This window comes from Vanacampus margaritifer, chromosome 3 (assembly GCF_051991255.1).
Source record: "Vanacampus margaritifer isolate UIUO_Vmar chromosome 3, RoL_Vmar_1.0, whole genome shotgun sequence".
Lineage (NCBI taxonomy): Eukaryota > Metazoa > Chordata > Actinopteri > Syngnathiformes > Syngnathidae > Vanacampus > Vanacampus margaritifer.
In genome coordinates this window covers 25,167,552-25,183,684 of record NC_135434.1, presented here as the reverse complement: position 1 = coordinate 25,183,684, position 16,133 = coordinate 25,167,552, and the positions used below count along the sequence as shown (strand labels likewise).

The 16,133-nt window shown below is 38.4% G+C and overlaps 2 long non-coding RNA genes across 2 annotated transcripts; one reads left to right on the top strand and one right to left on the bottom strand.

The window, feature by feature from the left end:
* Nucleotides 1-249: 249 nt before the first annotated feature.
* LOC144049416 (uncharacterized) lies at nucleotides 250-14,833 on the top strand. The gene is made up of 4 exons (XR_013293558.1): nucleotides 250-363; nucleotides 480-531; nucleotides 3,631-3,807; nucleotides 14,642-14,833. It is a non-coding gene; the product is annotated as an uncharacterized LOC144049416 (long non-coding RNA).
* Nucleotides 6,281-13,827, bottom strand: LOC144049279 (uncharacterized). The gene is made up of 3 exons (XR_013293530.1): nucleotides 13,735-13,827; nucleotides 13,379-13,654; nucleotides 6,281-7,119 (listed from the first exon to the last, which is right to left on the bottom strand). It is a non-coding gene; the product is annotated as an uncharacterized LOC144049279 (long non-coding RNA).
* Nucleotides 14,834-16,133: the final 1,300 nt, after the last annotated feature.

Below are 16,133 nucleotides of genomic sequence, written 5' to 3'. Positions count from 1 at the left end.
AAAAGCAAGTGTACATTAAATGGGATACGACATTTTACACTTAACAAGGCACGCTTACCAAATGAAGTTAAACCAGCAAGATTAAGGCAGCGAACACTGTACTTCCTGTTTGTACTCTTATTTTGAAACGCATTCTCACCACTTCTGGCGCACTACTGAGCTGACCAATGCTAACTTGAATAGAACAACAGTTATCATTCGAGACCTTCCCAACATGCTTTGTTGCTGTTACTAGTAACACTCGTGATTGTGTTTTGCCTCTTTTATGTGTTACTTTTGTACAGACATATATTAGTGGATCAAAGTTTTGCTACTTTTGGTATTAAATTATATTGTAACTCAGTGACACCCTTAGTAACAAAGGTAGGCAGTCAATGCTATATATAATATAATTGCCCATTATTGGAAATAAGTGTTTATTTGTTCTTATGCTCAAAAGTTATTTTTTAGTGTTTAAATAGCATTCATTCACTCAGCAGAAGTGCGTGTTCGTTTTGGACCCAAAGAGGATAAAGAAGGACTGAATACAAGGTCGGTCGAAGTTGATCTGCTTTCATCTCCAGAATTCAAACAATACAAGTTCTCAATTGAGGGCCGCGTCTTTTTAACGTTTGCCTGCACGAGAAGAGGATTGTGAAAACAACCCCAAAGACACGGCGAAAGCTAGTCTAGCGGCCCTCCTTATTTATACAATAGTTCAAAAACAGCCTGGCCAAACATTAACTCCTAATCTATTTGTACCAAAAGGGAGTTTGTTTTTTCCCTTTTCCGCCCAGGTCTGCATCTCATGATTTCTCACTGCTAAATATCATATCACTGGAAAAGTACACAATGACCTTGTAGTCATCATATTCCCAAAGAGTAAAATACGCTGACCGATTTTACTGGTCAGTGTACATTTGTATTATCTTAAACAAACTTAAAGTGTAACTATTGCTGACTGATTTTACCAGTCAGCCTGACCGTTGCTTATCTATAAATAAACTTGATATGTACTTGAAAATTAATGATTAAATGTCCCTCTAAAATGCTTGATCAAAACACAGTGTGATTAACGTGAATAAAACAATTTTAGCAAAACATAATGTGTATCATCAATGTGGCATGCAATCATTAATACTGAAAGTAACATAACGTTGTCTGATTTACTCCAACACTATGTGAAGAGCATCAGAGTGACAGTGTATTGACAATGAGACAGTCAACTTTAGTTGACATGGATACACTTTATTTACAGGCTGATTTCAAAACACAGACAGACCTCAGTCAGTTAGAGTGGGGAATCAAGCATCTCTCACAATAATGATGAGTAATGGCTGTCCCCAAGGCTATATGTTGAGTCTTGTATACAGTACACTCACTTTACCTTTGATTGTGTGACCACTCAGAAAAATTTTGCAAGTGAAAAACAAAGTAATAATATTTACATTAAGTTTTATATTTTGAAGTCATCTGGTCCGTGCAATACATTGATGACCTTTTTCAAATAATGTGTCTGGTGTTTTCATCATCATGTCACCTGAATCACCATCACAAAATCAACTCTGAAAGTATTTTCCACAAACTACACATACACAGTGACTGTCATAATATGATCTCATGCACATTGGATGTTATGTGTCAAATCTAGGTCTCAGGTTCTGAGGTCCCCTTTTAGTCTCTTATTTATTTATTTATATATTTGTTATTTCTTTATCTTATTTTGGTTTCTTTTCTTTCTGTTTATCTAAACATTTATATTGTGAAGGAAAGCATGCAAGAGAATGAGTTTCTTAACATGTTATTTTGTAATGGTTTTACAAAATACTATAAATTTAAGTTGTTTATATAGTTTGTAGTTTACTAGTATGACAATCTTAAAACATCACTTTATGTCTTAGGTTTTATAATGCCACCAGTTTGACCCTGAAAACTGATCATTTATATTTCCATCATTTTAAATGGTTTTGGAATCCATCAAATTGGATGTTGACAGGCTTTGCATTTGACCAGGAAGCTGCTACCTTGAAAGATACTTCCTTTAGAACTCACTTCTGCGTCCAATTAAAAAAAAAAATGAAACATTAACAATTAGTTGTTGATTGACAATTTGTCTACTGGTGCAACTCTGTCAAAATTCATCAGATCAGGTTGAAACCTTATATTTTCATCTAAATTGTTATATGTAACGTAGAAATTTTGTCAACGTCTCTTCTGACCACAAAAACACTCCCCTGATTTGTTCCATATGTGTCTGCGGCTTCTCAACACAACCATATGCCAAGTTCTGTCACAGTCGTGTTGTTCACCTCTCTTATCAAACAACTTTGACTGGGCTTTCTCACACTTCATTTGCTGTATCGTAACTTATTGCTTCCATCCTGTGTCAACCCAGTCAAGTTGAGGAAACACCTTAACAGCCACCTGAGAACATGACGAGAAATGAAAACCAATCAATCAGCAGACGGGCCAGCCGAGTGGAAACGGAGACGGAAGTCAATAATGAAAGGGAGGGTCTCTTAAAGCTTTATGACATTCCTGTATAGATGGAGGTGCAGGCCTGGCGGGGTAGAGTGGCCTCTGATGTTCCACAGTGGTCCCAGATCCTTACTTTCATTAGCGGACTGGCCCATAAAGGGGCACGCAGAGCACCTGACGGCTGGTCCAGCCAGCGCCGGCACCCCTCTGCCTCCATGCTTAATGTGTGCCTCCGCCATGCCGCCAACCCTATAAAACATCTGGTGACACAAGACTTTGACTGTTTCACCTAAGTCTGTGCAGTCTACTCGTAAACAGTCTCTGGTCTAATACAAGACAGAGGTGCTATGACGCTCACAAGCCAGACTAGACCAGATTTAGCACTTTAATACAGGAGACAGTGCTCAGCGTCTGCAAGCCAGGAAGCATGAGGTCTGGTGTTTACACTCAGACAGCGGTCTTCAACTATTTTTGAGCCATGGACTGCTTTCATATAGAGATATTTGCAATTGTTGCTTTTTAATGAGCCAGTCCCATCTTGAGGATATCTATTTTGTTTTAAAAAGCTCAAAACGCTTGTCTTTTAGTGGCAAGTGCTTGAGCTCCACGCATGGGTGTCAACCTGGGGCATGTTGAGCCTGTGAACCTCCTCTGCTCCACAACCCCGACAATGCTGGCAAGCTAGCCTTCACAGCTAGTACATTATGTAATGATAATTACTAGTACCATATTTCTCATTGGTGATAGTATGTGTCATCTGGAAAAGTATTGGTTGGCACACTGCAAAAACTAAAATCTTAAGTAAGATATAATTTCTTAAATTTAACCTAAATTTGCTTATTTTTACTTAAAATGAAATTGTCAGACAAGATCATTGTGCTTATTTTAATATACTTATTACTTAATTATCTTATTTGATCAAGCAATCTTGGCATAGAGTGTTAACAGCCAGTTTTAAGTACTGTGAGGAATAAAACAAGCATTTCCCACATTTTAAGATGACAACTAACCAACATCAAAGGCCCTGAACTGGGGTTTCATCAGTTTTCTTATTTTAAGATTTTGCATAATCTAGTAATAAGATAAATGGGAAAAAAATACAAGTATGAAAATAGATGAGTGAAATATGGTTCATTTTGTTATATTTACTAAGCTCATTTTTCCTTCTTTCAGTACCAGCTCAGTGATCTAGTGGTAGAGTACCTTTCCTCAGGCTTGAAGGTTGTGGGTTCATTTCCTGGCTGGGTCATGACAAAGAAAATGGGACCTGTTACCTCCCTGCTTGACACAGACTATCTTTGGCTTTTTTGCCCTCTTTTTTCACATTATGGCCCTAAAGAAGAAAGCTGGGTAAGTACAGCATCATATTTTTTTCATTTGAATGCATTTTAGTTTTTTATAGAAAGTATTTTGATGTAAAGTTAAACTTTAACGGTGAAATCCGACTTACGGGTAAATTCGGGTTACATCGCCAGCGTAGGAACGGAACTCATTTGTAATTCGAGGACTCCTTTTATTCAGAGTGGGGGAGCAATAAAACTTCTAATATTGCCTCTTAAATACAGCTTTTGTTTTCTGTCTTATTTGGTCTATACCGCTTGTTTATTTTGTGTGTCTGTTTTTTCTTTCAAACGTATAAAATGAGAGAAGAAAGTGTTACGTGGACTTATGAGGGGAAAATTCTACTCACAAAACATAACTTCACATACTTTTGTTTGTTTGTTTACTCGTTTGCTACCTACTGCACCCCCCCCCCCCCCCTTCCTTCTTTCCCCCCTTATCACGTGACCAAGATGAGCGTTTTGACAAGAACAGGGTTCAGGCACAATAAATCATTTTTGTGTAGAGTTTCTGTGTGGCCGGTCTCAAATGGCCTTCAGCTCTGGCCGGTTCATGACTCGGTGGTCAGGGACTCGGGTGGCTAGCTTGTGTAGTTTCTGCAGTGCCATTTAATATTTGTATATTCTTTACATTTTACTTTTGCCAATACCAATTCAGTTTCAGCTGTACATGACAGAGTATTGTGTTATTTCCAATGCAATGAATGACATTAAAAGACTGTTGCCTATTGTCAGGCATAAAGAGTCACTTGCAAAAAAACCTACAGTTTATTAAAGGTAAAGTGTTGAACTCAAAAACAGATTCCTACCGTATTTCAAATGAGACCGGTAGAGAGGCTTGGGCGGATCAAAGGCTAGTAATGTGCCACTGCAGCTTCTAACCACTTAGCACCTTTTCACTGCCTTTGATCGCCTTATTAAGAGGCTACTCCACGAGCAGGTGGCACTGATAAGCATGGCCCAAAGCCACACAGAGAATTGAGTATATTCACTGCCAGTGCCTTCTTGTGTTTCCAGAGACACAACAACAACAACGAAAATCTGGCTTGTCCATTTTAAGTAAAACACAAGCCGGTGAACACTCCAGTAAATGAAAAAGCAAAGATGAAAGTCATAATAGTCTGAACCTGAAAGAGGATGTTGACCGTTGAGAGCGTGGATGTGGAACAGGAAAGCTGAAAAGACAGGACTAAGTGTGGACCAACAAGGGGAAGCAGGGCATATCTAAGTGGCCTTTCCAGTACTGAATGTAAGCTGTGGAGATGTGAAGAGAATCGTGTTTGTTGTTATGTTTGCCACGTGTACCACATGTTACACTGTCTTTGAACGTGTCCCTTTACTTGGAAGAGAAAGAGCACAGTACACAGAAGACTGATGAAGACAGCGCAGAAGCGCTGATCAGAGTACATACAAAGAACGGATCCAAATAGGACTCCGATAGCTGGTGTGTTGTACTAGCCTGGAAACCAGAGTCATCGCTGCACATTCCTATTTCACATTTACACTTGCACAATCATTGATTTGGATGAGAACTTTTAAGTAGTCAAGGATGAGTACTTTGAGGAACTGGATATATAAAGTAGCCTTTGGATTAGGTTTTATGAGGGTTGAGAGTTGCCAAGTGTCACACCAAGACAAATGAGGTAATGAGAGGCAATATAAAGTCAAAGACATCAGCCACAGGTTGTAGACCTGCATCCCCTGGTGACTTCCATAAATCATTTGCTTTGGCCTTTCCTCTGTGGACAGGAAAGCATCCAAACTGGGGTGAGGTGTGAAAGATATTATAACATTTTTAATACTTTATTTCATATATCAACTATTGTTACACATTATGAACATTTTAATTCTTCATATTAACCTATAAGACATATTTTGTGTCCTGAGCAGAGCAGATGATGTCGACCTCGTATGGCCTGGCCTTAAGATGGGTCATATTATTTAGTCTAAAAAAGTTCCTTCTCTGTGCGAAAACACATTTCTGTTCGTGAGAGAGAGCGCACACTCATATAACTATGTTACATTAGGAGCTGTTGAGTTCAACTTGTTTGTGAGATTTTGTTATGGGAGAAAGTACTGAGAAGTGCCTTGAAAGTATATTTTGACTAGAGACGAATACAGCTGTATCTGTGTCCTGAGAACTCTGTTTTTCAACCTGTATTTTTCCATTATATAACACATTTACTTATTCATGAGGGGCGGTGTTGGAGACACTGTTCTTGCGATGTGATTGTAATAAAGTGTGGGCTCTTCGAAAGAGGAGTAGCATTATTGATCTGAAACTGTTGGAGTTTGATTCAATGATGTAACGGAGATCTCCGGAATAAATCATCCTGCGCAGGAACTCTGTTCATTTCTTATCCCATAATTTGATTTATTGGACACGCAAAAGTATGGATTTTTAATATACCTTCTTCAGGTGCAAAAAATCTCTCTCTTCACAATTGTCAATAACTGTTGTGGAAGTAAAAAAGGAGGGGGCATTCAATGTAGACACATCCTGATTTAATTAGACACATGTTAACACTTACAAATTATCTTGCTTAGGGAAGAGGTTGAAATTGAAATCTGTTTGTCAGTACAATTTGCTGCCATTTAATTTGCTCTTGTTCAGTACAAGTATTCAAAGTGTTTCACTTTTTTCCACATTGTGATATGTTACAGCCCTATCCCAACATTTGTATCCGCACAATTCTACACATACACTCAAAAACCCAACTATGGGTCAAAAACAGACCAAATCCTCTGCTTGGGTATTTTAGTGTAAAACAACTCATAAATATTGGTCAGATCCTTTACTTGGGTCAAACAATTGGGTCATTTTATATAAAACAACCCAGTAAGTTCGGTCAAATTGACCCAGAAAGTGGATCGGTCCATTTTTAATCCATAATTGTGTTACTTTTGACCCATCTGTTTTTAGAGTGTAATACCCCATAACAGCAATGTGGGGCAAAAAAAAATATTATACAGTATGTATTTGGCAGTTTTATGAAATGAAAACTAACAAATCACATGTACATAAGTATTCACAACTTTTGTTCAATACTGTGTTGATGCACCTTAGGCAGAATATAGCCTCAAGTCTTTTTGAATATGATGCCACAAGCTTGGCACACCTTTCGTTGGGCAGTTTTGCTTTAGAGCACCACTCAAGCTTCATCAGGTTGAATGATGAGTGTCAGTGCACAGCCATTTTTAGATCTCTCCTGGGATGTTTGATCCAATTAAAGTCTGGGCTCTGGCTGGACCGCTCACGGACATTCATAGATTTATCATGAAGCCACTCCGTTGTCTTGGCTGTGTGCTTAGGGTTGTTGTCCTGTTGGAAGGAAAACCTGCACCTTAGTCTGAGGTCGTGAGCAGGTTTTCATCCAGGATGTGTCTGTACATTGCTGCATTCAACTTTCCCTCAATCCCAACCAGCCTCCCAGTTCCTACCACTGAAAAACATCCCCAGAGCATGATGCAGCCACCACCACGATCGACTGCAGGGATGGCATTGGTCAGGTGATGAACGCTTCAAATTTTGTCTCATTAGAGCAGATTAACATGCTAACTACAAGTACTTCAAGTAGCTTGAACATAGTTAAAATGTGGAGTTTAAGATTGCTGTGTGTCATCTATGTTAACCATGGGCCCGGCAAACCAAATTGTGGTGGCCTTGCCAGTACCAACACTGGCCCTGTTGATGATAACACATATGTCAAAATTCAGTAAATTATATTATAAATAAAAAAAATAAAATAAAATAAAATAAAATATATATATATACAAATTGAATGAATAATTGAATATACATTTATTATAATGCATTTATAATAAAACCTATTTATTTAGATTTATAAATGTGTTCAATTATTCAAAACAAGGCCCAATGACATGATGACCATGAGTTAACTAGTGATCTAATATTGAATAGAGATAATCTTTCAGAGATAACTGGAGACACTGGTTTGTTCAGAGGTTGACAATCCATACTTAGTTTGTAGCTTTATTTCTTTTTTTTATTACTTTACCCAAATTTATTTTAACCAAACACCTTTCTGTCTGTCACCTGGAATCGCAGGGATAAAAAATGCTTCACATTCATCACATTGACAAAATCAATTATCTTTTCAACCAACATAAACATGGCAAAGTTTATTTCCTGATCAGATGGATATGAAAATAAATATGCAAATATGTCCATGGCTTTAAAACTACTTTTTACCATTGCCAATGGCATCACAGAAATAGGTCATGTCTATGTTTACAATTAACCAAATGATGAACTCCTGCCACATTCTGCAAATGAGAGTCTGAAACCTACCTCCATCCCCCAGCAGCTAGCAGCACATGGTGAAAAAAGGTTGGGGGCGGAAAAAGAGAAGAAGAGAAAAATAATTGGACTTCCCAACCCCCATGTTTCTTCCCCCACACCCCCAACCGTCGTTCACCGACACAATTAATACTGCCTTAGTCAGGAGGCCTGGAGAGAAAAGCTGCTGTTTGTTAAAAAAATAAAATAAATAAATAAAAAGCACACTAACATATTGTCTCCTTTACATACATGCATGCAAATAACACTGGTAGCACTGACCAATATAATGAACTGCTGTAAAAGGACTGACAAAGTCATTCATTCATAAAATCCCAATGTGTGACTTACTCTAATTACAGAGCATGTCGGCCCCAATTAGCCCACTGCGTATCCTCTGTTTCATTCTTAATTAACAAAGCCCTGGTAATTACAGGTTCCATGGTGGTGGGGTGTGGGGGTGGGTTTAAGGCATTAGCTGGCCTATGCAGCAAGCTGTTAACGCTATCCATGTCAGTGCGGACCACAGAACTTTTTTTTTTTCCCTTAACACCATGGCCCATCCATGCATTGCCAACTGCTTGGCTTTCTTCATCTTTTGCTGACACTTTTGACCACAGCATGAAGTCCAGAAACCATGATGCCTCCTTATAAAAAAAAAAAAAAAAGAGAAAGAAGGGGTAAAGTTGAAAAAATAAAGAAAGAGCCAGTGAGGTAAGTTTAGAACACATAGTCAAGGTTTGAGGCAGTGCAAGCAGCAAAGTGTTAATTACACATGTAAAGCCCATTATATTTGGGAGTGGACACCTGCTGGTAAGGGAAATGAGACCATCAAAAACGTGAGCTGCACAGGGTCAGCCAATCCTCTCTCTGCTGGGGTGATGATAGCACTCTGATTACCTTTTCGTATGCTGTCTAAATTGGAGGGCACACTTATGCACACATTATTCTCATGGGAGCTGTCATAGGTTTAAATGTTCCGAGTGGAAGGGTCATCATTTAGAGAGCTCTCACACTTCATCTCCATCATAGCTGAGATGCAGGAGATGAAGACAAACTGATATTAAGTAGCGTCCTCTGGATCTGAATTACTTGTATTGGAATTGAATTGTTGATTTGATTTATTATACTCATTGTTATCCTTGAAGAAAATTTCAGTTTTCATTCTGCTGTATTTGTGTTGCATGCGTTACTCAGCACGCAGATGTAGGGAAGGAGAAGTCACAATGCCATTTCAGAATTTGCTTTTTTCTGTTTAAAGTTTATTGACAATGGATTTCCAAGCAGGGGCTGACTGGCCATCGAGAGTTTCCCAAATAGCCAGTCAATTTTCGGGCCTGTTGAGAAATATTAATCGGCGCATGTGGCCAGCCGCTGTGCACACTCCCTTCCCACGACGCCAAACAACGAACAGTAATAGCTGTTTGTTGGCCGCCGTCTTTTGTAGGGTTATACTATATGGCAGGGGTTCTTAAGCTTTTTTACCTTGGGGCCCAACTTTTCCTCAGAAATTATGATTTATGTTGACTTATTATTGTTTGTATTTTATAACTGAATTAAATCTAGTTAAGGTTTATAAAATCATCATCAAGTAACATGATATAATGTGGTCATCAATGACATTTATTTATGTGTAAACACTGACACCCTATAAAATGGCAACAAGCAAAGAATTCCGGAATCAACTTCCCCGTTTGTGTGTGTTTAATGTGGATGTGTGTGTGTGTGTGTGTGTGCGTGTGTTTTTTTTTAAACGAACCAGGAAGTGTAACCAGATTGATAATTGTGATTCACTCAAGGGAGTTTTTCACATTATCAATCTGGAACTTCACTTGGCAGTTCCATTCGGGAAAGGCGGGACATTCTGTACAATACTTCGAACTGATTGGACGATCCGGCATCTTGTGAACGTTTGTTTTGACCAATCACAGCAACGGATGAAAATGTCGTCTACGAACATCTTTACCAGATAAAAATGCAAATAAAAATGCGAAACCAAGGAGTGAGTAAATCTGTGAGAACAGACTTAATTGCAGTTTAATTTGTCCATGTTATTGGAAGAGGATTTATTTTCACATTGATATTTGTATTTGTGGGGATCTATTTTGTTTCTGATTTGGGGGGGACAGAACTATTGTAAATGAATGTAAAATTGGCAGATTTTTTGGTTTTAAAAATACCCTGCTACATGTGTACAACTGCCGCGGCCCTTGCGGCTCACAGTTACAAAACTGAAATTACTTTGTGACCCACTAAATGGCCCAACCATTGGACCACGGCTCAATGGTTAAGAATCACTGCTATATGGTACTGCTGGGATGTCAAAAACTCATTTTTGTCATAGGCCATATCATAGTTATGGTTTTCCTCGGAGGGCCATTATGACTGGGTGGGAACCCATATTGATGTATGCCTCATATTTTCACATATACACAGCAAATTAGATAGCTAGTTTTGAAATCAGAAGCCAGTTAAAAGAAAAAGTCATATTACAAGATCATTTAGTAACTAAGAATGCTTGCAATACCTCAATATTATAAAAATTGTCAATTTGCTTAATTTTTTGGGTAGACCAAAACCCAAAGATTTGCCTTTACTTGCCACTTAAAATGAAGTGGCGGTCTTAATCTGGCCCCTGGGCCATGAGTTTGACACCTGTGTCATCATGGTCAGATACATCTATAATTCAAATGATGTTTTGCTTTGATCATATGTGTGTGTGTGTGTTGTTGTTGTTTTTATTTTCATTATAGACAAAATATTCGGGTAACAACGAGAAAGAGCTTGTTCATGGGCCAAATAGAATATGGAAAACTAATAAAGTGGAAACAAGGCAATGAAACGGTTGGAAAAAAAGTTGATTGTTGACTCTGGATTTTAAGTGGTAAATGTTCTACTAAAATTTAACAAACTAAATTTTAACTAGTCGTTCCCGTCATGCTGCAGTGCTTTGTTATACTCAACTTATTTTATGAGTCCTGGTTTAAACTCTGCTAAATGAGCCTTACTCTCTGGAAGGAAATGATATGATCAACTTCACACCCATCAGGGGAGCTTGTGTACATCATGCCTTGGGTCTTACATCCTCATACATATTCAAAGGACGCTCACAGTTCATTATTAGCTAAAAAATAGCTTCTGCTTCCTATCCTAGATGGCCACGTTACATTCATTAAAAGGGAGGAATACAAAGCCCTACCCAAAATATAACGATACAAACTCTTCATGCAATTATAATTGAACCATTCACCAGCTCACATCCACGCACCGCATCAAAAACATCAAACGCAAGCCTGGCTAATGGTTGCCTCTATCATGTGTTGCACAATTAGCACTCAAGGACAAACAATAAAGCAATGGAAAGCGTTGGCTTCTGATGTATAAGGCTTTTTTTGAAGCATATTTTGTCCTTCAAGGCCATTTGATATGTAGGTCTAAAAAGTAAACACCTTTGTTTCTATTAATCAAGAATCATCCCCTGACAAAATCAAAGTCCCATACAAACACACAATTTTTTCCCCCATAACTCAATTGTTATATGGATTCAGAAGTACATATTACAGATCCGTTTATAACCAAGGACACCGCTACAATTTAAGTATGTGCAGTACAGTATTAACCAAGGTTTGGATGAATGAATCGGTGTATTTGTGAAGGTTACATCTAGTACGATGATGATCCGGTTGACTGATGCGAACATCTCACATTTTCTGGGCTTGGTAGAAAAAGAACTTCTCCTGCTGCTTCCCAGACCAGGCTGGCTGTTTCTAATGAGCCAGGCAGACAGGGAGCTGTCACACTGACTGCTGCTCCTGACACATGAAAATGAGACCAACAATTCACATGCAGGCATAGCGGGGGAAGACGGGGAGGACCGTGAGGCTGAAGGAGCAAAAAGGAGGAAGGAAGGGGAAGAGGAGGAGGAGGAGGGTCTCTTTGCAGCTGTCAGAAGAGTGAGTGACAGGTCAGAGAAGGTGGCTGAGCAGCAAAAACTCCTCCAAGGGCCTTTAAGTGGCAAAAGACAAAAGACATCTCTGCATGCACAGGATTTAGAGCAAACTCCCCTTGTCTAGTTTGTCACTGTGATCTGACGAGTCCACAAGGAGTAGTTTGGGAACAGTCCTCTAAGACAGGACTACAAACAGAACTGATTATTGATTTAATTTTTTAAACTTAAATCCACATCTTTCATCATGTCTACTAGTTTTAAGTCGAGCTGTCAAAAATTTATCGATTAATCGACAAGTAATCGATGATCAAATTAATCTGCAACTATTTTAATAATCGAGTCATCATTTGCAGCCATTTCTTAAATTAAAAATTGTCCAAAATCTCTGATTTCAGTATATCAACAGTAATTGTTCTCTGATTTCTGTAGCCCTTCATGAAAGAAGACCGATTATCTTCTGTGTTTAATCAAAATAACCGCCAATCACTGGTTAATAAACAATAATCAGTTGTTGTAATACAATTTAATGCAAAATTAACTCATTCACTCCCTGACATTTTCATTAAAGCAACCCCGTTCGCTCTCAGCTGTTTTACTCGATTTTGACTGATTTTGCAATGCCCACAGAATATTGTGTTTTATTGCTATAAAAACAAAACTACCAAAAGAAAGATTAGAGTCTCTTCTTCTTACATCAGAAAAAAATTGTTTCCGTTTTACTGCAATTAGCCTTAGAAATATAGCTAAGTTTCATCATTTTTCACAAATCAGTTTAGGACTGTGGGTAAATCAGCTTGTTTGCAACATGACCCTGGTTGATCTCTTTTACTCTGTTGCCACCTGCTGGCCGTTTTTGTAATAACTACCATATCTGAAACCGTTCTCTTTAGTTCAGAGGCTGCATCAAAGCCTTCTGTATGCTCTAGCATAAAAAAACAACAACAACAACATAAAAATGTTATACGTTTTTGGGACACTGGTAATATTAAAAATAGAACGTATTTATACGTTGTTGGGGCAAATTTGTTCAAATTAACCCAATTAGTCGAATAATTTATATATTAATCGATTCTAAAAATATTTGATAGTGACAGCACTAGCTTTACGTTTTTTTTAGTTTTTTTTAAGCCCATACGTTATCAGTACCGCTTTGTTATTATTTCATCCTATGATACAACAAATGGCATCATGGGTATTTACCAGCTAAATGTTCACACATCCATTTTGACATTTTGGTAGAAGATGCCCTGAAGATAAGCATTTCTGATTGAGCACTGTTGAATTATTGCTCCATTACAATGATTCTATCTGACAAGGCATTCTGTCACTTGCCTCCATTGAAGATCCAGGTGCTCTCTCTGTGTCACTCACTTACACACACATCCAGAGATTTGAGGCAGCCCCGCGTTATGTTTCATCTGCGTGGGAGAAAAAAAAGCACTTTGGCATAGCGACACTCCCTTCCTTCAAGGTGTTCTTGTTCCATCTGCTGGAGGGTCCAGTGGGAATACTTCTCTGTGAGCTCCTTCTTCAATCCCAGTGAGCACTCTTTCATGTCAGACAGGATACCAGACAGGAATCCCAGCTAGCATTCAGCTTCATTTAAGGCTTACATGTTGACAGAGAGAAAGAGGAGTGTTCTTTTATCTCTAAAAGGCCCCGTTTTTTCTTCGACAGCCCGTACTCACATGTCAAATTCAAAACGTATGTGGCATAAGTAGAGGATGGATGACTGGAGTACTGTACTGTAGTTACAGGAGTAAGGAGAGTGCTGTCTTGTCTTTTCTTATGGGTCTGTTCAGTGGGTGTAGATAAAAAACAAAACAATTGTGTCTTCATAGAGTTTTTGACATGACATATTGCACATGTGAAAATGAACTGAACATTCTCAAATCATTTGGAATTGAACACCAATCAAGGAGCTTTTTGGCTCGCTGGACATAGTATTATTTAAAATGAATCATTTTTAATTTAAATACATTTAAAATATTGTTTTTTTCCCCCATAACTTCTTGATTTTTTTTTTTTTTAAATCCGTACAATAAATTATACATTAGATTAAGTAATTGATGGTGTTTTGGTACTATCCGCTGACTTTGGTGCAGGCAGCATAAATTCAGTTTCCATTCAGTGAATGTGAGAGTGAAAGGTTGTCTTTCTCAGTATTAACCTGCAACTGACATGCGACCAGTACATGGTGTAATCAGACTTTCACATGAAGTTAGCTGTGTTAGGCTCCAGCTCAGGATAAGTGATATAGGAAAAGGGCCCATTAGATATTTTTGGCTCATCATTCTGATCTCTACAGGGTCAAGCTCCAAATTTCTCGGCTCAGTATTTTGAACCTCACACCAGATGTTGGTGAGGACAAACATTGCAAGAATACACAATATGCCACATCCCAGGGAACTGTGTGAAAGGTATTGTTTTGTATCTGATATGCCAATTTTTGCACAAAGGCGATTATGTGTGCCATGTGATTGAGTGGCAACCAGTCCAAGGTGTCGACGAACAACCATCCATACTCACAATCACACCTCTGGACAATTTGGAGTGTTCAATTAACCTGCCATGCATGTCTTTGGAATGTGGCAGGAAACCGGAATACCCGGAGGAAACCCACGCAAGCACGGGGAGAACATGCAAACTCCACCCGGGAAGGCCAAAGCCCGGACTCGATCTTACGCCCTCAGCACTGGGAGGAGGACGAGCTAACCAGACAGCCACCGTGCCCCCACCAAACTCAATTCAAATAAAGTTTATTTAAATAAATAATGGGACAGTAAATGGTATGAGGTATCAGAAGTTGAAGGACTGGTATAAAAAAAAAAGATGTTTCAAATTCAAACCTAAATGACAAACTATGGCACAGCAGTAGCTCAGTCTGTAAGGGCTTCTGATTGGTGACATTGGTGGGAGAGAAGGGAAATGGTGTATATGTGTGAAATTATAGTCGAGACTTTGATGATCACGTGATCACAATGCCCAGAATCCCGGTTTTGATCTAACTGTGTGCAAAAGACATTTTCATAAATGGACTTATCGGAACCTACTGTAAGCTTACTTCGAGCCTTGAAACTAATAAATAAATTGTCATGCAACACATTGAACATACAATAAGGATAACTGAGTTTCAAATATGGGGAGAATAATTAGTTTGATTAGTCCATTTATGAAAAAAGAACGCAGTTACCAAATGCTGTTATTCCCAACACTGAACACACCTGAATCATCGAACAGCCTTAATGACAGAAAAGTCAACAAAACAGTCATCAGTACCAGAGTCCACCAAAGTAACTTCCATGCTGTTACCATTCCCAGAAATTATTCCTGGTATTATAAGTCTTTTATTAGCAGCACTGCTTCAGGTCTTGGCAGGTGCAGAATTGCCTACTGCGTACTCACCGTTCTTATTTTGGTGCGGGGAAGTCAATGTGAGGGAACAAGGTGGCACCGTCATGCGTCGGCTGCATTTCCTTGTGAGGAGTCGACCTGCACCAAGTTGCATGGCCTTGTCACATGTAGGAGTTTGGCAGCCCGTGGTTGATGGCACAGGGATTCCTGCTCAACCACCTCCGATGCAGATCCTAATTCTAATTTTCTCATTCCTAATTTTTCTATTCTAATAGAATGGGCTTTTAGGGCACGTGGCATTTTATTTTAGGGTACTATAGAAAAAGCACAAAAACAGCAAATAGTTGGGTTTTTCAGCAAATAATAGGGGTAAAAAAAGTAATTAAAAAAAATCTGTTGAATAGGTAAATTGTCGAGTAAACAGATTCTCCAGTTGCTAATTGTAAATTGGAGGGCAACATTGTCGACAACGACTGGATGGTTGTAGGAAAATGTTGATAGTAAGTTAAAAGCGCTTAAAAATATTAGGGCTGGGTTTAAAAAAAATAATAATAATTGATATTGAATCGATTTTCATTTTCAAACTTGATCATTCATACAACCATGAATCAATTATTTTAATATTGCTTTTCCCCCATAAATTCATAAGTAAATTAAGAATTTTAAAGGGCAATTTTTTAGGTATTTTAGGGTTTTCTTGAAATGTAACTGTCTACATGAATTTAAAAGTATT